The sequence below is a fragment of the Cupressus sempervirens genome, chromosome 4, assembly GCF_028749045.1.
Source record: "Cupressus sempervirens isolate cs-2001-9-10 chromosome 4, ASM2874904v1, whole genome shotgun sequence".
Lineage (NCBI taxonomy): Eukaryota > Viridiplantae > Streptophyta > Pinopsida > Cupressales > Cupressaceae > Cupressus > Cupressus sempervirens.
Window position 1 is genome coordinate 749,443,752 of NC_143121.1, and position 23,124 is coordinate 749,466,875.

A 23,124-nucleotide genomic window follows, 5' to 3' on the forward strand; every position below is an offset into this window, starting at 1 on the left:
CTAGCCTCAACCTCATGTGACAAAGCATCTAACTGTGCCTGGTACTCTCTCTCAGAAAAGTCATGAATGCTCAATGTATGCTCATCTACACCAGGTATCTCACCATCATGCACAACAACATCCTCATAATCATCATCCTTGAGGTCAAATCTATCTATCACTCTTTGACTAAAATCATCAAATGTAGTTACCTGATCATGACCTTGAGTAGTCATTCCATGATACCACCAATCATAGGTTGCATCTTCCAAGTGTAGACTTGCAATTTGAACAACATCACTCTCCTTCATGGGGTTAAGTGTGAAGAAGGTCTGTAATTTTTGTAGCCATGCTCTAGCTGAAATTTTATTTGTTCCATCAAAAGTAGGTGCTATAAACTTGCTTATTTTATTTTTGAGCTCTCTTCCACTTATGTCATGCTCCCTTTTGTACTCTTTCTTGGGCATCAAAGTGTTCATCATATCCACATATTCTCTAAAAGGAATTGAACTATGAAAGTCATCATCTAAGCCATTATAAGTAGCTCTTAATGTAATCAAGTTACCTGTAACCTTTCTATAGGATTAATGGTTGGATTTGGTACTGGTGGCTCATCTGCAGGAAAGAAAATAGTTTTGGTTGATTTAGATGGTGTGGATTTCAGATTTCTTGGCTCCTCTAAAGTGCTCCCTTTCTCATTAATAGATGCAACTCCTTGTAGTTTTTTTGTTAATATTCGCAAAGCCTCTCTAGTTTCTGCCAAACTATCCACTGTTTGCTTCTGAGTATTTGGATGTCTTGGAAGAATTTCTTTGCCATCTCATCTGGATCAGCCATACTTTTCCCTTCCTTGGATTTTGTACTTTTACTTTCAACTGGAGGTTTGATCAAAATTTCTTTATTCTTTTCTCACTGCAAATATCTTTTTTCTCTTTCACTTAGTTGCATGCAACCATAAATTTTGACATGCAGTTGATTAGAAGCAACATGCAACCACCAAATTCACCAAGAAATAACATGCAAATGATTAGAAGTATAATGCAACCATAAATTTTGACATGCAAGTTTTGGGTAGTTATCAAAACTGACATGCAAGATCTGGGTAGTTGTCAAAACTAACATGCAAGATCTGGGTAGTTGTCAAAACTGACATGAAAACTTCTACAAACCCTCAAGCTGGCAAGATCATGGCTCTGATACCACTGAAATGTCCCTTTTCTGATTTTATATGATATTTCCAATCTTTAATCAGATCTTTAAGATCAAACAACTAATATCACAAAGATCCTCCAAATTTCTCAAGAAACCCCAAATCGGGTATGCCAGAAATGGTGCCAAAAGCTTCACAGCTTCACCTATTATTAATAAATCTGAAAATGGCCATTTTTACAGATTTTTTCAGCAGCATAACAGCCTACAAAATGACATTTATAGATCTATATAGCCTTTACACAACAGCTCACAAATGCAGGACAAAAACTATGCTCATCGAGCTCCCGAAATTAACACAAAAATGCCCGGAAACACCACAAAAACACTAATAAACTATCTCAAAATTTTAATCATGTCCCAATACATACATTCAGCTCTATTTTAACAGCTTAAAGTCTGAAATACAGCAGCTACTATCACTTTAGATTGATTGCTTGCTTTCATTTCCAACACAATGCCTTTAACTTTAGTAAATTCCTTTCTCATCATGCATGATTCCTTTAGGATGGAATCTATCACATTTTCCACTTTCTTCTTACTTTCCTTGTAAAATTTTGACTGAACTAATATCATTTTATCCTCATAGGTTCCCCATCTAGGGCACTCTCTATCCTTCTTTGATTGGAGTATGCTTTGTGCATACCCTTCTATGAGCTCTCTACTCATTTCATATCTCTTGGATTCAATGAAATTAACCTTGGCACCATATCTTCTATACAAGTGTTATCTATCTCCACCATGAAGCATATCTCATATTTATATGTATTCTATACCATGGATGGAGGTATGCTATACCATTGTTTCATTTCTAACTAGAATCTTTTTATCATTCTATCAATGTCATCATCTCTGGCATTCTCCAACTTTGATCTATAGCATTGAGTCACTACCTTCATTGTGCACTCACTTCTATTCACAATTTTGTACTCTAGGAAACTTCCTTGTAGCATAGAAAAACAAATGAGTTAGTAGTGACTCAAATATGAAAACTGGGCTCTTCATTTTCTTCACTTTGGCAATTTTATCCAACAATTATAGTCTAATAATATCACAAAGATTAATTTTCTCCCTTGAATTTCCATTACATAAGATGCATGCAAAAATTTAGTTGGCACTGAGTTAACCCTTGATCAATGGTTGAACTTATACCCTAATATCTTGCTTAATAACTTTACTCCTTTGTCTTGAATGGAGTCTACCCTCATGTTTCGTCTATAAAACCTTGTATTCTAGTTTGTCTCGACCATATTCCTTTCATTCTTCTTGATAGGATTACATCCCTCATTACTCAATCCTGTGACCTTGTGAATTAGGTCATTGTCAATAACTATCTATGCATCACCTAGCCATAAGAGATCATCATGTACCCTACTCAGAATAATTTAGGTCCAGACATGATTATCAAATATCGTATAAAACACATATTTTACTAAATTCAACTCCTTCAGGTGCACATAATCAGATTTCAAGGAAAAATCACTGTTACACAAGGTTCCAAAATCTTTGTGAATATCCTTGTCTCCTATGTAGTGCCTCTCATGTTTGTACTTTGTACCTTATCTATTTTGATTTGAGCGATACTTGATACTTTTATTTTATGTACTTTGAGTTGGCCAATTTAGTACCATAGATGCTTTACTGCTATGCTATTTAGTTTATCATATTTGCATGTTGATGTCATTTTGAGATGGCAATAGATCTATGATGATATTTGATTATTTGGTATTTGGACTTATCCTTTGATTATGATATGTGATAGATTTTTATGCTATGGTTATTTACTTCATTCTTGTATCCTTATGCTTTATGCAAATGTGAGTGACGTAAATGGATTAATTAGATATTTAATGCATTATTGCTTCGACTATGATATTATCATGTAATTGCACTTGATCATGTTTTTTAGTGTGCAAGAATTATATCCCTAGTAGTGGCACATGGAGTTATAGATTTAACTATTCATATTTTACCAGTGTTATCCCTGTATGGTTGATGTATCCTTATGTTAATTTTTAAATTAAAACCTTTCAGTGATTATTAAATCTAATCTCATTGGCATTATGTGATTATACCAATAAGTGTGTTTGTGCATTTATAGGTTCACATTTTCACAAAAGTTGTTAAGTAATATTCTATGATTTTGGGCTTTAAGGCTTTAAATGTTCTTGGATTTAATTTCTAGCAGCATTGTCTTAGCTAAATTCCTATTATGAGGAATAACCTATTTTCAGTTGGGTTAATTTAGAATCTAGTTAGTCTAACTGGCTAATTTCCCTAATAGACTATTCACTTAAAAAGTGAATAAGTTTGGAAAGAGGAATTTAATTCCTCACTTTTCTATTTTGCAATTAGAAATTTGGAGAACTTTTCTAAAATACCCTTCTTCAAGGATTGGTTTTCTGCTCATTCTAAGAGTTGTAAGTGTGGTTTTTTTGGGAGATCAGTCTCATTAGATCTAGTTCAAGTAGACCTTTCTTTTCATTATTTCCAATAGATTCAATAGGTGATTTATTTTATTGTGCTATTTTAGTTTTATATCCTTTTGTTGATAGGTAGGGCTTTCCAATTTTCTTGTTTCTACTTTGTTTTAGCTTCTATTTTTGGTAGTTGTTTGTTTAGAGGATAAGAAATAGTGTTCCCCTTTGTTTATGTTTGTTAGTTCTACCCAGTTGATCAGGTATGAACATTTTCCCTATTTTGGGGATGGGGATTTGGGTTTTCACACTATTATGCTAGTTTTTTTTGCATACGGTATCTAAAAGTAAATATTATTAGATTTTCATGGTTTTTGTAACCAAAGGCCAAATGGGTTTTAATTTCAAACTTTTCTAGTTTTTGGGGTTTTATCTCATTTTGTGTGCTACTGTATTTTCTTGGGTTTTCTTGGTATGAGTTTTTTCATGGACCTAGATCATTTTTTTGGATGTCAGTCAGACCATTATTTCAGTTTAATGTTGGACTGGGATGTGTGTTGCATCTGTTCTCCTAAGTTTGTTTTTGGTTGAATGACTTTCTACTTTCTGTTCTCATCCAATCCTTGTGTTATGATCTTTGTGATGATGGTGCACCACACATGAGTATGTGTGTGTACATTTGTCAAGTGACTTGTGAGTCCTGATCTTCCATGTTACTTTTAGAAGTTATTATCATTGATGTTGGGTTGGTAATTTTCATACCTACGAGCACTCATCGTTGGATGAACATGGGTAGTGTAGGGTAGCATATGGAGGGGGCTTCTATCTCATAGTGTAGAAATCATGGCACCATAGGTTGGCAGAGGGAGCTTTAATTAAGTGATAACTAAATAAAATATCGGGTGGTAATAAAACTTACAAAAATAAAATGTGTGAGCATCGAATTAAGTTTGAGGACACAATGTGTGAGCACTCATTTAAGTTTGAGGACACACGATCTAAGCTTGGTCTTTCTGATGCCAAGCTACTCTCCATATTGTTAGCCCCTACTTAGTAACCTATTGAGTGTCTGACTAGGACCTATAGTTTATGCATTGTTTATGTCTTGCTTTCAATCATCATACTACCTAGCATGTGTGTTAGCCATGTGTATTTTCTTTGTGTGTTTTTGGTTCAGTCATTATCTCCATCAACATAGAAGGAGTAGGCCTATTGGTTCCACATGGTTGGGAGGCATAGATACCTATACTAATACCAAGGACTAGTGTATAGAGATGGTCTTTTGTCCTAGTGTGACCATTGTTGGATGTTTTCACTTGATGCTTCAGGTTCTGGAGTTTGCTTTCTTGTGATTTATTCTTTCATTAGGATGCTTGCATATCATGCTTAGATGATGTTATTTATTAATGCATTTCCTTATTTTGATTATTACCATATGATAGATGATGTTATATGTATTCATAGGATTATCTTATGCTTTACTATTAGCATGTTAGATTTTCTTATGCTTACATTGTAGCATGCTTTAGTAGTGATGTCCTCATATGATAGTACCAATGATCTAGTTGGTAGCTTGGGATGCTAGGTGTAAGGGATGGCTAGGTACCATGATGGTCTTATGATGTTATTATGGTTGGGAGGAACTATGTAATTGGTTTGGTTGTACTATTCATTGTGATGTTGTTTTAGTACACTATGATGTTTCCTTCTATACTTTCCCTTCATTTCTTGTTAGATGGTAATATATTATTTTTGTCTTTTAGTATTTGTTCAAGTGTCTTTTTCCTCAATATATCGATCCAGTACCCCTCGATATGGAGGAATTTTTTTTCTAGCTTTCTTCCTTTAATATTTTCTAGCTTGTTATTCTGGATCCTCACATGAAATTGTAGTTTCTTGCACTAGAATGCAAGTCCTCATGTGGTGTGTTGGGTTTCTTTGTGTGGCCTTTGGTACTTTCTTGTGCAAAACCCAACACCATTTTTGGGTTTCTTGGCTCTTTGGCCAAGTACCTTTTTGCACTAGTTGGTGCAAGTCCTTACATAGAAGGTACTTCCTTACGTGGCATGTTGTACATCTTTACACAATTTTTTTCTACTATTAGTCCTCATGTGGAAAATAGGGGGCATCTCTGCTGGATTTTGGGGATTGATTTTTGGTGATTCTAGTACCCTTTGGGTTTATATAATTTTCCATGCCTTGAGAGATCTTAGATTTCTTGTTTTCTTGTCATTTTAGATTTTCATTTCCTTTTGTGTGTGTTAGTTCAAGTAGTGGCATTTGGATATTCGTTGGTTACTAGGGTGGTGGTTAAGTCTTCCATTGCGATCTATGTGGTCCTTGTATGATGTTTTCATATGCACTCATACTTTTTTAAATTTTTTTATCTTGGTTTATGTTCATCCTTGTTCCAAGGATCTCTAGGTGGGGCATTACATCATATGCTTTCAATCTTATAGTTGATATAACTTCTAATATCTACAACATGAAGCTCATTCTCTAGAACTTGCAAAAATGCACCCACTGGGTAATCCAAAAGTGAGATAAATGGATATTTATTGAACACATACCATGGTCTATCATTCACATCATAGATGGTCTAACTAGCCATTTAAGTTCTATTGTATTCACTAAAGACCTTATCTTTAGCTTCATAAGATTCCTTAAAATCATGTTATAGGGCTTTTACAACTTTGTGCTTCACAAAATTCTCTTCACACTTTGATTCATTATCAAACCACTCTTCAGTTCACTCAAGACACTTCACATGAACAAATGTTACGTGCAATCTTGTTTGTCATCCTTAAATCATTTCAAATTGCATTGCACATTAACTGTGTATCTACCACAAATTCAAATACTATCTTTGTTTATTAGTAAGCTTATTTTTTTAATTCTTGCTCATAGAGATCATATCTAGACTTGTGCACTTCACCATATATTTCTTTCTATTTCCTTTACCTTATATTAACTGCACATTTTCCAACTCACTCTCTAGCATTAGTTCTGACTAGCTGATGCATTGCCTCTTCTAAAACTCCTTAATTCAAGTAGGATGAGTCACAAAAAATCTGTGACTTCAATGTCTTATCAAGTGAATTGAAATACCGTTCCTCCAAAATTGTATAAGATCTTTCTAGATACTTAACTATCACAAATGCTTCTTTGAATTCATCAACATGTTCTTTAATTTCTTCCTTTGGACTAATTATACTACCATTATCATTAGTTCTATCATTTCTCTTATTGTTCCTCCTATTAATAGGATTCTTGTTAAGAATCCTTCTATCCATTTTACAATATCTCATTATGTGTCTGAAGTTATTACATAACTGACATATAGGTGCATTTCTTCTCTAATTTGTTCATTTCTAACTTTCAAGCTCTCTACAATTCCTTGCAATGTATCTAGGATTGTTAAACTTGTAACACACAAACTATTTCTTTTCTCCATTACATTTCTCTCCATCATTGGATCTATTTTGTGATCTCCTACTTTCATTACCTCTAGTGTTAGTATTCCTAAAAATTCTACTATTTGCATTATTACCATCAGAATTAGGTTTCTTACATTCTACTACTTTATGTCCATAACCATGAAAATTATAACAATAGAAATTAGTAATAGGTTTAAAAGACTTACCTATGAAATCTCTTTTCATATGTCTAACTTCATTATATATGAACCATCTTCATCTAAACTCACCTCTTACTTTCTTGGATGGTTCATCTTGCTGAGGTTTATCAACTTTCTCTATTTTCTTAGGTTCTTCCTATTTTGTTGACAAATAAATTAATTCAACTTCATTTGATACTTTAGTAGATGTGCTTGAATAACTAGATCTATTTCTCTTCTGATTTCAACTTTGTTGGTTGATTTATTTTCAATCATATATCCAAGTCTTGTCTTGTCATAAGAAGGTCTTAGGTGAAATATCTGTTCATTAATCTTCTCACTACTAGAATAAAGTTTCTCTAACCATTTTCTACTTATGTCAATTTACCTTTCACAATGATATTGTACTTTTCTAATTTTGTATGCTCAAGCTTGATAGGATCTAGTTCAAATGTAACTTAAACTAGGATCTAAGGTCTACATTCTTAGTTTTCAAACCAGGTTCATTGTTGTAATCATTTTTATTAAGACTCAACTTAAGTTCAATGATTCTCAATTCATGTTTCAAAATCTCATTGTCACTAGTTTGCACAATTGATTCTCTTCCAGATTTTAGATCATCCATCTTGTCTTTAAATTTACCAATGAAAACTTTTACATCTTTATATCTATCTTTTAGGTTATCTCTTTCTTTAGTAAGAAGGTCAATATGCTCAAGATCTTTTTAAAGGTTTTTCTTCAACTGTTCCACTCTATAGGGATCTTACTCAAGATGTTAAACTTCTTTAGAGTAGCTGGGCTCTAATACCAATTGTTTGAAATAGATAATACTGAGGTGGGGGGAGGGGGTTGAATAACTATTCTACAAACTTTAGCCCACAACTAAATATTTTTCATTACTTTATAACTTGCATGTGAAAGTAAACCAACAATGCTAAATATTAAATATAACAATACACATAGAGAATTCATAAAACCATTATTTGTTAACTAGGGAAAAACCCTAGTGCGGATGATACCCATTGGATGATTCACTAAACATTAGGATCCTATTAAGGATATTGACCCTATTAGGAGTCTATGAAGTACATGTAGTGTCTCAAATCCTTGTTAGAGGACTAGGTCTTGTTAGAAGCCTCAACCTTGTTAGGAGTTGCTTCAACCCTATTAGGAGTTGGTAGATCAAATATAGAGTATGCAAGAAGAGCCCACTACCCTAACATGCAATTATACAATTCATTTCTTCATAAGGATATATATACATACAATAAATTTTTTCTACTATATTTCACACTTAATCTGATCATACATTAGATGTAGTTCACATATCATATCATCAAATTCACATCAATCACATACATTGCATAGATCATACATATGTTGCACACTTATCTTTGCAAGATAAGATCTTTACTTATACCTTGCATATTCATAGTTCACTACTTAGTTAACCTTCATGCTTTCACATGCTTCACATAATATAAAATAACTTATGGAATAATATTCACATAGTCAGATCATCATGACTTAGTAATTATTTTGTCATAAAAATAATTCCTCAAATTGTAAATCCAATTCTCTGCTATGCTTTCTTCTGCACTATTAAACACCTGTGTTGGTATTTCTGTCATAACATGGGTCATACTATCCTCACACACCTACACTTTGGAACATGTCAACATGACACTATCATAGATCTTTTCTCAACTGTGCATAAGCTAAATCTCAATGAGTCATCCATGCACATCACATTTTGTTCTTTATGTTGCTGCAAACTGTCTAACATTTAAATTGTTTTCTACCTCTAAATGCATAAATGAAATGTTCAATACTTGTTTCCATAAATGAAAACTATCAAGACATCTATCTAACCATATTTCCAACATTTCCTCTCTCTAACAATTAACCTATGTGTCCATGGTGGTCAACCTGGCAACCTAATTTCTAGTCTACCACAACCTTGTCCTAAATGCCATAGTAAATCAATATATAGTTCATCACCTTTCCTAAGAAAACCTCAACATATATATGTCATGAAAATTAGAGTGGATTTTGGTTATTATTTGGATAATGGCCATGAGAAACAAGGAATAGTCTAGGTATATTAGTGCAAATGTTTGTGGATCTGTACACTTCAGGGGATAGTAGCCCTTCACAAACTTTTGTGCAACATAATGTAGGAAACATTCTCTCTTCAGGACATCTTTGGACACAAAGCCCTTTACCTAATGCAATAAAAGACCTAAAGACACCTATTGTCTCTTATTGTTAAGGACAACCTATATGGTCTGTGTAGAATATGGAGCAACACCATGAATCTCATCTTGAATATATGCAAGGCTATATAAGATGTGCTTTCTTGTACTACTACATATAATAGAGCATGTTCCACTACCTAGGGATTCCTAAAGTTTCTAAATCTCATGGTTAGTGTGGTCATAGATCTCATGAGATGGGATAGGCTATTGATTTAGGGGCATAGGCTAATACTCAGGGGGGACAAGATGCTACTTTGGGGGTTAGGCTACTACTGGGGGGGATAAGAGGTTGTTGATCAACAATATGTCAATGTATGTATTACGTTTATGCAAAAAATTGAAAAAAAAATGACATTTAATAAACTTGAAGTTTATTACAATAGTATTTAAGAACTTATAAATTGCAAACATGAAATTACACATGTACACACATGCATATAAGTCATATGTACATGTGAAATGAGTTTGTAAATATATATATAAGTAACATAAACATGAAATGAACATATAATACAAACATTAATCAACATTATATTTAAACATGAAATCAACATACACATGTATCATATTTACTTTTAATATATAAATCCTAAAACGTAAATGAACATTCACATGTCTTAAATTTATTTTTGAACATGAAATGAGAATGAACATATGTCCTAAGCATGAAATGAATACATATACACATGTGTGCATCCATACTATTAATTGATGGAGGATTAAACATAATAAACTAGATACTAAGAGGTAGTAGGGTGGAAAGGGTGAATTAGAACCTAAAACATTTTTCACTTTTCACATATTCAACCACATTTATCAATAACTTGTGCATGTAAAACTTATAATGTAAATATTCTATAACATATAAATCTAATAAATTACATCCATGAAAGTAAAACACATAACACCATATTTGTTACCTAGAAAACCTCCAAGGTGTAGGTAAAATTGGGGTGGGGATGACACCCATAAATTTTCACTATTGCAATAATAAAGTTAACTAGTTAAGGTTACAATGTTTGACCATAAAATATGATCTACCTTGTGAGGGGTCTACCCTATTAAAACCTTAAGAAGTTGTTAGGTCTCACCTTGTTAGATGATTTAAAACTTACAACAATGTAAGGACTCTATTAAAAGATTTACAAAGATTTGTTAATACCACTATGTTAAGAGATTTACCCTAATTCAAGTCTATTAAAGCTGATTGAGTACCTAATTCTCAATTTTCTTTGTAAGTGAATTTCAATTCTCCTCCTTTCTTACTAATCCTTTTCTTTTATCTAATATTCTTTTCTTTCCCTTTGACTTCACTACAATGACTAGGTCACTTAGTCTATTAGATGATAATAGAACCATTCAATGACTTCTAAACTACTCTCAATCATCTTATGTCAATAGCTACATGTACACACATAAAATATTTTCATCTCCTTCACTATTGGTATATGATCTAGGTTAAGATCATCACTATATTAATATTTTTGTAAAGGGTTTTCTAGATGATTCTATGTTTTGCATTTTCATCCTGATCATTAAAATTAAAACATAGGGATCATTGATCTACAATGTGTAAATATTTTGTAACAACCTATGATAGTATCAAATGTTCTATAACAAACTCTTCAGAACTTAAATATTCCTTCCAAGTCAGCCTTATAATCATTTTGCTTGAAACTCTATTCTATTCCCAACTTTCATGTAAACTTTGTGGAGCTTGGATTTTATTGTTTCTTGATACTCAACATTCATGTTGCATGGCTTTCATTATTCTCAATACATACTAAGTAACTTGGCACATGATTTGCCAAAACTTTCTCAATCACTAATGACTTAGTTGCCAAAAAGCTCGGCTTGTATACAAAAATACTTCATGAACCAAAATCTTCTTGGCTCTTATAGAGATAGGTATATACATACCGGTGAACCCATAAAATTGGGTTCCACTTTAGTGGGACGAAAAAAAATGAAAAAAAAATTGCAAAATGGGAAATTGAGTTTACCATATGTTCGTGCAAACATTTTTTTAAATCATGTTCGCACGAACATATTTCGTATGTTTGCATAAAAATATGTGATAAATATGTTCACAAAAACATGATAAACATGTTCATGTGAACATACGTTCATGTGAACATGGTAAACGTGTTCGTGCGAAGGCCATGTTCGCATGAACATGCAAAATCACAAAAATTTTAACCTTTTTTTTTTTTTGCTCTTTTGACTTCCACAATTGCAAGAGAATAATCTCCTACTGTAAAATAAAACATTTCAAAATATGCTGCTCAAAGCAAGCTTTCCAATGACTATAATTTTAATACCTAATTTAATCATTAAGACTTTCAAATATGAGTTTAACTCATTATAGGTTCATTACCGATTGAACATCAACCAACTTTGACACCTTGAAAAAATTAGTAAATTAGGTCAATTTTTTTTTGAAAAATATGAAGGAATTCGCTTATTGAGATACCTTTCTATTAAAAAAAAAAAAATGGTTTATGATAAATTGACTTCAAATTATCTGTGTCAAACAGAATGTATGTCTGAATTAAGGTTCATGTCACTTCAAAACTTCATAAACTATACAATATTCAACCAAAATAAATCAAACCAAATGCATCCTCTGGATATTGATGTTACAAATCTAACGTCAAAAGAATTACTTCATTATCATTTCTAGAAATAAAGTTATGTGTGTCAAATGGACTGTCACTTTTTTAAATATTGAATTTTATTATGTACCACTTTTCGGAGGAGATAAAAAAAAACTGACATAAATAATTTTTTTTTAAGATTAAAAAATATGGTTACAAAGTAGGAACAAAAGTACTCAAAATCACTAGTTTATGTCATCTTGAAATTATTTATAATTTTGGAGATATAGTCACTTGAATGTGACGTTTGTTGCAAAAATATTGATTTTAGTGTCAAAATTGGCCAAAAAGTGGAACCCATTATTGTGGGATCACCTATACTTATGTACATGACTTGGCCTATATAGAGTAGCTCAGTCACATTGATGACCATTTGACTCTACCTTTTAAATGACTAAGTGGTTGACACTAATAGAGAATAGTGGTTAGAGATACCAATAATCTCCCCTTTTGACATTAGTGCAATTTTTTTTTTTGTCATATGTATGTCACTTTAACATATTTTTATCTATACAATACAATCTGATAAAAAGCTCTCCATTGAAGTCATATGACTTATGAATAATGCAAAAATGAATACAAGAATGAATAAAAAAACCATTTCACCTTTATTCAAATTTTTACACGATACATGTGTACTTCTTCTTTTACCTTTCTTTTGCATATTGTTCACATCACATTACTCTATCTCTCTTTAATTCATTTTTTCCATCCTCACACCTTATACACATATCCTTTTACACATATCTCATTCCTCCTTTTTTTTTATCACTTTATGTCACTATTTCAAGGTTTGAATGGGTGGAATTAATCCATAAGTTTCAATGAATTCCTTGTGAACTATGGTAATCATGGACAATGCATGATCCCAAGTGGTTCTTACTATAGGCTACCAAATGTGATTCTACAAGTCAATTCTTCTAGCCAAATCAATTAAAGTATCAACCAATGATAAGTTATGATATTCTATGATCATGGACTACTTTCAATTCTCTCTACACGACCTCCAAATGAGGTATCATAATTACCTAAATTGAGATCAATTTGGATCTCATATTGCTATCAACTACCTAAAGCTTGGTCAATGTGCCTCAAACTTTTAGTATATTATTGTAATAATCAATACTTGATCCCATTGACTTTGAAATAATGTTTTTGAATACTTTCATCTGTTCATGAATTGAATTTATTTTTGCTTGAATATTATGAGTAAATCTTTGTGCACCTAACAAAATTGTGTACAAGTTGTGTACACTATGAATCAATTTAATGATAACCTATTCTTTCTCTTGTAGTAGCACTTTTTTCTCAGCAATAGTTATGGAAACTTTTTCTATGACTTTGGTTTCAAATCTTCTTGCTAACCAATCCATTAACTTCTCATTGACTCCTTATTAACAACATTCACTTGTTCAACTATATTTACAAGCTAGTTTCTGATTGGTGCATCTTCTTCAAAATTTTGAATGTCAAAAGCATCAACAAAAATATTCTTTATATTGTGTAGTACATATTTCTTTTTGTGCTCTCTTCTAAGCTCTTCTTATCTCTTATTCTTCATCAAAGTTTCTTGCAGAAAAATAGTTTTCTCCAAGGTGATATTTTCAAGATCCAATTGTGGCATCTCAATGATTTCATCCAAACTAACATCAATATCTGATGTAATGCGTTTTATTGATTTCCTCTTTATGCTAGGTGAAGGAGTGCTACTTCTTGGCACTACATTTGGAGTTGGTGAAGGGGTGTCACCACTTGGTCATGTTTGTCCATCTATGCTTGAGACAATAATAGTTGCACTTGGTTTATCTTTATTTGATTATTTGTCTTCCTAAATATGGGGTGCTGAAATAATATTATCATTTGTATGTGTTTCTCTATCTTCACCATCTACCTCTGTGTTTGTGAGCCTTGAATTCTTAGCTTGTAGAGTGTTAGGGGTGTTAGTATGTATAGGAGACATTGTGCCTTGCAAACTCAACACACCTAAGGTCTCTCTACTATTATATTCATCATCAATGTTTACAGCCTCTACCTTCTTTGTAGTTATCCCAAAATGCTCTTCCATAAAAACTCACTTTGTTGTTCTATGACTTCCTCTTTATTTTTCAAGATAAAAAACATTCTATACTTAGGAAGAATATGCTTTGATACTATTCCAAAAATGTATCTCATTGATCTTGTGATAGGTTAGGCATAAATTTGACTAATGTGTTAGTTCTTATCTATTTCTCTAGTACATCAGCCTACTACCATATTCTCTCTAGTCTATCATAAAGATATTTGGGTATCTTCTATATTGCACTAGGAGCTATTTTTTTATTTGAAATCTTTTCTACCATATCCTCCTCAACTTTATTTCTATCATCATTATCTAGTGTGTCATATTTGACATATCTAAAACTTGATAATCCTATAGATCTTCTCAAGGTTTCACATACCTCAATAATAGTCCTCTGACCAATCTCCTTCTTATAGTTCTAGGGGAAATGGTTTTGATAGTCTTTACTACATTATAATTTGCAGATTGCTCAGCACTAGTTGATGTCCTAGTCCTTGGCATGTTTGGTGGTGGTGTCATTGTCATCTTCTTCTTTTTTCCTTGAGCCTTCTTTCTTGGTGGCATGATAACAACTAGGGCTTTATCCTTGTTGCCTTCTTCTTCTTCCTCCTCATCATAATTATCTTGTTCTTCATCTTCACCAAGACCTTGTGTAATTTTTAATGGTTCCTTGCCCTTTCCTAGGGTGCCTAACCTAGCTTCTAGGTTTTCAATCATTTTCTTTCTTTTCTTCTCTTTGGAAGCTATCTTGATATTCATAGTTATACTTTCTTTGGCTTCCTCATATATACCAAAACATTTACCAAAACATTTAGCCTTGGTTTCTATTTCCTTTGCTTAACTGCTTGTACAAATGTGTTATCTATGTCAACAAGAAAACATATGTCATAGTAGTATCTTGTGACCAATTCTTCAAGAATCCTCATTCTTCTTGTCATACTTTTCATAAATTCATCAAAATAAGCATTCATTGCATTATTAGAATTTTCTCCCAATTGAGTAATGTACACAAACAATGAGGGACCAAAACTTACACATTGAATTCTTGGATTTTCTTATTGATGACATATTTTTTGCAAGTTGCACCTTTTATAACTTGGCAAGATCATACTCATGATCTTTCAAATTAAAAATTTCCAAGTGTGATCCACAACCATACAAGGCACACTATTTAATCTTCTTGACTAATAGAATTTGTGAGCAATGAATCTCACTAAAAATTCAATTAGTGGATCAGAAATACTTTTAATTGACAAATCAAATCCATTTCGCTTGGCTCCAGTGTTAGCCTTAACTTCTTCATGGCTCAAACATTGCATGGTCTTCTTCTTGTCTAGGGTTGGATAACTTATAACCCTATCTATCATTTTCTTCATGATTTCTACTAGCCCATTCTATAGCTAATACTTCATGTTATGAGTTCTACTAAAAATAACTTTAATCCACTTGATCTTAAAATTTCTCAGGTACTCTAGGAGACAAGTTATCCCTTTCCTCTCAAAATTTTCAAACTATTAATTTGACAATCCTTCATTACACAAATTCTCATAAGCTTCCCTGATTTCACAATCTCCCACTTCTCCAATTTTTCACATATTACAACTTTTGACATCATGGATCATAATGAGTTTATGTGGTATAGAAGATAACGTAGACACCTAAATTTGATTACACCGCTTTGGTAATCCTATTTAGTTATCTCTAAAGGCATCATTAATTAAATTCCTATTTAATTAATCCTTTGTTATCCCCTAGCTAATTAAATTAATTAATCATCTATAGTCTTAATTGATAAATCAAATAACCTATTATTTATCAATTAAATCCTATCCTCCTATCTAATTCCAAAAATCCCCATTTATTAAATAAATCTATTTGATAAATAAAATCCTCAAATCCAAAAACCCCTAACTTATATCTAATCCTCCATTTAGCCTAATCCACCCCATCCACCCATACTAACAGAGCTTAGCCACTAAATCACCCACCCTCATTAATGCCATCCACTTGCACATCTCTAACATCCCTAATCTAATCCTAAACCCAAGTCTAATCCACCTCCTAATGTTGTCACATTCCCTAAGAAAGTTTAAGACTTTCCTAAACCAAACCAAAGTCTCCCCTCAAAAATCTCAACCACCAAGTCATGAGTGCTCTTACAAACCATAAAAGACTCTTACAAGCCCACTCATGACTCTTACATCTATCTTTCACACTCTTCCCTCTTCCACACTCATTCCTCTTACATCTCTCTTACATACTCAACCCCACTCATCATGCCTTTAACCAACCCTTTACCATACCCTCTCACAATCATCCTCTTTGTGACAAGTGTCACCTTCCCATTGGTGCTAAACAAGAACAATCCATGTGCTCTCCTTTGAGTGCATTTGAGCCCTCCTTAAGCCTTCATCTCTCCTTGCATCTTAGCCCTCCATCCCTCAAGCCCTTAGCCTATAAATTGAATCCCCTCCCAAGCCATTTCAAAGAACCATTTGAGTAAAGTTATCATGCCCTTTTAAGAGCCAAAATTCATACCCATACCCTTATAATGCCAAATTGAGAGCTCACAAAGCTACCAATTTTCTATTACCCATCTCCATTGAAGCCATTTTGAGCACTTGAGCATACATCCCCAATCCATAAATAGACACATCCAAAAAACAAGAGAACAATCTCATTGAGAGAGCCTATCCTTGGCTCACATTCTTATTTGAGTTTGTCTTCTCTTTGTCTCTCATATATGTTATGTTAGTTTAATGTGCAAATGCTTTCATTGAATTATTATTTCTAGCACATTAGATTAGTGTATACATTTTGGCACGCCTAGTGGGACCCTGCTATGGGTCATTTTTTTCATCTATTTCAATCTACATTTTGCTTTTACAAACTAACAATCTAATGGTTTGTTGTTGTTTGAGTGGGTGCAAGGTGTTTTTTCTTATTTTTATAGGTTGAAGGACCCACTAGAGAGAAAGATATACCCTTTAAAATTCAAAAATAACCAAGAAAACAAAAATTTTTGGAAAAAACTTGCGCTCGTTCACTTCGTGCAGTGTCATCTCTGTAGATTGGCATCTCCGTAGAACGTCGTCTGCGTAAGCTCAACCGTCATCTCTGCCAACTCAAACTATCATCTACGAATTTCAGCATCTTTGCCTGTTTCCCAAAAGCTTGCGCCATCAAACTCAAACTATCGTCTGTGAGTTTTGGCATCTCCACCTATTTTTTGGTAGTCTGCTCTACTTCTTTCTCTATCGTCTCTGTTGACTGGCGTCTATGCAGTTCAACATCTTCGCGTATTGGCATCTCTACCAGATACTCTGTCATCTCTGCCACTGCCTCTCCTATTCTGTCATCTTCGCTACCACCAATCTAAACCGTCATCTCTACAAATCAGCATCTCCACTTGTCTCCTATTTTCTATGCTGCCAAATCAACCTGTCGTCTTCGCAGATTGGCATCTCTGCAGATTAGCGTCTCCACTTGATGAACTATTATCTCTGCCTGTTTTTGTTGTATTTCTATTTTAGCATCTCATTTCCTACACTTTTTATTGGTAGTTCCATAGAGTAGAGGTTTTTCTAAGCATTTTTACACCTAGGAAAAACAACAAAAAAAGTTAGAATTTTTTTTCCCATAGTTAAGCTTTCATTTTGGAAGATTTTGGGTGACTAATCAATTTGCTTTTTTTTTTCTTATTGTAGGTTGGAGCAATAGATTTAATCATTTTTTTTAGATTTTTCATGGGATGAACTTGAATGGCTAAACACATTTTTCTTTGAATGTATGTTGTTCAAAACACACTCTTGAATGCCATGGATAAAAATCAAAATTTTTCTTGGAATGCATGACTAAAACAAATAAATCCAATCTTGAATGCAAAAGATCAACTAAACATTGCAATATCATCACACTTCATCTTTTGGGACATAAAAATAATCTACATCCTAGAAACTTTCTAAATTATAAAAACCAAATAAAGACGTTTTAAGTGAGTTTGTAGTTGGACTCACCCTCTTTAATCATCCATCAATTTAACTATTGGTTGCAATCTCAGCGCCATTTATGGGGATGGGTCCACCTAAGAGGGTGTTAAGTGCTCCACAAAGATCAAACTTCACTTGTGTGTTTATTAGTTTTTCTAACTTAGAAAATTCCTTGAATGCAGATTAGGTTCGTTAACACTTCATTTGGGCACTAAAATTGAACAACTATTGATGTGGAGGGCCTCTGGGTGTGCACTTGACAAATCGAGTTTCACATATCTTTGTTTTGAGCTTAAAACAAACTCACACTCAATATTGAATGCCTAAACAATCAATGAACATTGCATGGTTTTGACGCATTTTCAATAACGCTCACATTTCTTATGTTGATGATCTCTCAACTTCCATTATGTTGATGACATTGTCAAGTTGGAATGAACATTGTATGCCATAATCACAAGTGTCTTCAATCATAACTTGCAAAATCTAAATCATCAATTGGAATGAACGCGTGTGTTTTAAAATCCAAGATCATGTATGCGGTCTTGTTTTACACTTTTTAGGAGGCCTGCTTGGGGATTTCATCACCCCTTGGATGACCTCAACTCCAGCATTCTAGTGGAGTGTAAAGATTGGGAGGTGAATCCAAAGACACCTCTCTTGAAATCAAGATTTTGTCACTCAGGCTAAGCCTCAAGGAACTTTATACCCTTGAGAAGTGAAAGAGGAGAAGTGGGATACCACTCCTCTCAGCTGAGTGACATCTTTTTGGTTTCATCTATGGATATGGGCCTCATGTAACTTGCATATATTGAGGACTCCCAAGCTAAACCAAATTTCATCCTTGTAGAAAGCTTCCTAGGATGTTGGTGTGTTTGACGTGCTTGCTCCAAAATTTTGTTTGCTTTTTTGTTCATAATATTTTGAATGAATGTTTTCCAACTTTGGTCAAAATCCCAGAAAAGCAAAAATCTCCCAGCTCAAGGCATACTTAGCGTAGTCACTACCTCATCAGGAAATCATCCAAGCTCCCCCGCCGTAACCAAATCTATCTAGTTCTCTTAGAAAAATCCCAAATCCAAAGTCCATCCAAATCATCCCCCCCAGCCAGCTAGCAACCCAATCCAAAATCAAACCCAAGCCTTTAAAGAGTTGTTGTCACTCTGTCAGAATTTGCTATCCAATCAATCCTACCAATCAACCAATCTCATCAAGTTTATCCCTCTAACAGAGCATTGTCTAGGGTAACCCAGCTTTGTCACTTGTATCCCTCATCTCCTTGAGCTAAAGGTTGGGACCCACAAGTGGTCAATCTCATGTCATGCCCATAGGATCATTAGTCTATCCTTAAGTTGACACAATCTCCACCAATCCTGCACATACAAAAGCAAAACTCTCACTTTTTGATAGCATTCCCTTGAAGACTTCCATCCACAGGAAAGCCGAAAATCTTTAGCCAATCCTCCTTAGGTCTCTCGTGCAGGTTTGACTCTCCCTAAGAAATCTTTCATCAGCCAATCCAAAATCTGCACTTAATCCAAATCCAACCATGAGCTTTCATGTTCATCCATATGCAAGACCCCATCCCCATCTAACTCATCATCAAAACATGAAATACCAAACCTATCATGATGTGTTCAGTCGTATTGTCCTTGCTCCCGCCACCTCCTATTCCAATGATGATGAAAATCTTATTGACTATGACAGGTATATTGAAAGCCTTAGAAACATTCCCCCAAGCATCCCCCAAAATCCATGTATTCTTCCAAACTATCTAGTCATGCCATCTAATATTCCAGCTTCTCCTCCATCACCCAATCAACCAAGCTTCCAATCTTCCACCCCCATCACATTAGCTATTCCTATCAATCGACCTCCACCTCTGACACATGAGTCTCCAAAGAATCTCCTAGAGGAAATACAAGAAAAGCAGCCTACAGCAGTTGATAAGCCATGTCATGTAATCCAACCATGTGAAGTAGTCTGTGATGAAGCTTCCCCATCTATAATATCACCTCCATCTCCCATTGCTATCATCCCCATACAATCCATCAAATTTCTTAAACTCGTTCCACTTTCCACAAGCATCAAAATCCCAACACCTATCAAATCCCTCCAAATCCTATCCACATCACCTCCAAGCATTTCCCAAATCTCCTATAATGACCCTTATGCATCCATCTTCTACTCACCCATCTCCACTACCAAATCTCCCATCTATCCATCTGCTGCCTTTGAAGAATCCATCCTTTCACCTCCTATCGCACCATCCACTCCAATCCAATCCTATCAAGATCCTGCCCAAAAGCATGTTGACATCCCCCAAAGCATAAATGAAGATATCATTGTACTGTGTCTTCCATCCATAGTGCAGTCACCATCCCCTCCATCTTCAAAACCTCAAGCCATACCTCCTATACTATAGGATATCTTTTCCTCCCACTAGCTAAATCAAGATCATATCCTACCATCTCCTCTGCTCCATGCTTCCATCTTACCACCTATCCAAGCTATTCCACCATCTATAATCTACCCTCTTGGTTCACTTACATTCATCCATGGTGGCCTCCTCTTAGCAGAAGAGTTAAGAACAGTATCTCCCTGTTGTAGTACATTTGATGAAGCACTTCCACCATTTTCCACAAGCAAAAAGTATCCTTAGCTAGTTCAAATGCTCAATCAATGGCATTATCAAGGTCAAGGTTTAGGACCACAAGAGCAACGAATCATAAAGCCTATTATTGCACAAAAGAATCCAGGATTTCATGGTCTTGGATATGTATCCAAAGGCTCACCATCTAAAAGTGTTGGTACACACCATCCCCAAACCAAGCCTATCTCCAGGCCCACCATGCCAGCCTCCCATCACTCCTTCAAGAAATCTTATGTCATCCCCCCTCCACCATCTTTGCAACCCAAAAAAACTTACCATATCCCCCCTTCATTCGCTAAATCCATTTTGGGTTCCTATGTCCCAAAATCTACCATACTCCATCCTCCTATCAGTCATCATAAAAATCCTATTCCATCTATTCCTATGCAAGGTCAACAAAGGCACATATTAGGGCACATTGTCCATCATCATCCCCCTACATGCTCTTCCATATCCTCTTCATCTCACAAAGCTTCTCCTAACCATCTTCCCAAAGCTTACCATAGCAATGTGAATGCCAACTTTAAAATGCATAAAGCTAAAAATCCACATCCTAGGCAATCATATGTCTATTCTAAAATACATACTCCAAAAAGGAAAAATCCAATCAAAGAATGCAAAATAATGCAAAAGGCTATGAAAAGAAAATCCAAAACCATGTGGATCCCAAAGAAAAAAGTTGAAACTCAATGCATAATAGAATCTACCATTACTAATCCCCCATCCAGTGACTTGTGTCCCCCATCTCCTAACTCCATCTTGGGTGCTTATATCCCCAAGCGCGCTTCCAAAAATCCACCATCAAGCCCACATATACCATCTATCCCTCATATGCTCTTTTCAAACTTGTCCCAACATGTGCCAATATTGATCTTTCAAGCATCCCCATCTCATGATCCTTGCCAGCCTTTTCATCCCTCCATCTCCTACCATCAATCCCATCTAATCCGATCTATTGCATAAATCACACATCTGGTGTACCAACAGCTAGCAACAAAATTGAACATTCCAACAGCTAGTGAAAAATCCCAAAAAAAAAAGCTAAAAATAGCTGAAGAAAGCCAAAATCATTCCAGCTAAGTCCAAAGTCAAAAAGTAAAAAAAATAAAGAAAAATAAAGCGTCCACTGGTAAAAACTTGGCAATTCAAGTTCCTTGGACAAGTACCATGATGAAAACTTAGCAAAAAAGCGTCATGCATAATCTAGCCATCGCCAGCTTAGCCTATCATCCTCATGCTTTTGGTCACATCTTGCCATCCATCTCCATCTTCCAATCTATCCACCTATCCTCCACCCTCCAACTTCCATCTCACACCATCCACTTATCTTCTACAGCTTCAACCAATCATCCCAGCTATCATCTTTGAATTCTACAGGACTCATGCAAGTTTAACTATGAATTCATTCTTATTTATTTAGACTTTAGACTTTCAACATGAACTCTAGAAATAATAGATGGTTTGGCCTTCTTTCATCTAACTCTAGAATAGTAAAGAGATAAAAAAAAATTATTTTATCGAATCCTAAAACTTCAAGAGTCAAGCATAGGTTGGCATTTCAAGCTTTAATAACATAATAGTAAAAGATTAATTTATATGAATTTTTGCATTATGTAAAGCATCACAACTTGATGTACTTCTAAAGATGATCAATGCCTTATCTATTGGGCTATAAATCACAAGGATTAAACATCATTTTATGGATCTTTGTCATGATACTTTGTGAAAAGATTATTAGTATTCATTCTAGATCTCATACTTATCATTTCTTCAATGAGAACCATAAATTTGTTTCAACTTATGTTAAACATTTACATAATCTATTAGATTATCATCAAAAGTAAATTTTGTAAGAACCCTCCTTGCATGTACCTACATAAATATGAATTTCTCTATTAAATTCTTTATATGAGATTTGAATGGATGTTTGAGTATGACAAGGCAATGGTATGGGGTACTATTGTTGTTCCTACTAGGAACCATGTAGAGGACATTATGATGATTATGGCTATCCTACATATAATGATTTGATGATTGTTACAATAATATAACATAATACATACCTTCTTATGAATCATTTGAAACTCATAGACAAATATTATCAACTACGTAGAAATTCCCTTAAGTAGTTTACATTTTAAATATTATAAGTACATTGATATGTGTTAAGGTTATTAGGGTATTGTGTACAAGAGGTTATACTTCTATATTGGGATGAGTTATTCAGTTACTCAAAATTATAGTTTAAATCATAAAAATTGGATGTGTTATCTAGCATACATCTGCT

General features: G+C 34.1%; 1 pseudogene; it reads left to right on the forward strand.

Annotated features, from left to right (window-relative positions):
• Positions 1-17,672, forward strand: part of LOC149563528 (anaphase-promoting complex subunit 8-like) — a 77,973-nt pseudogene extending 60,301 nt beyond the window's left edge.
• Positions 17,673-23,124: the final 5,452 nt, after the last annotated feature.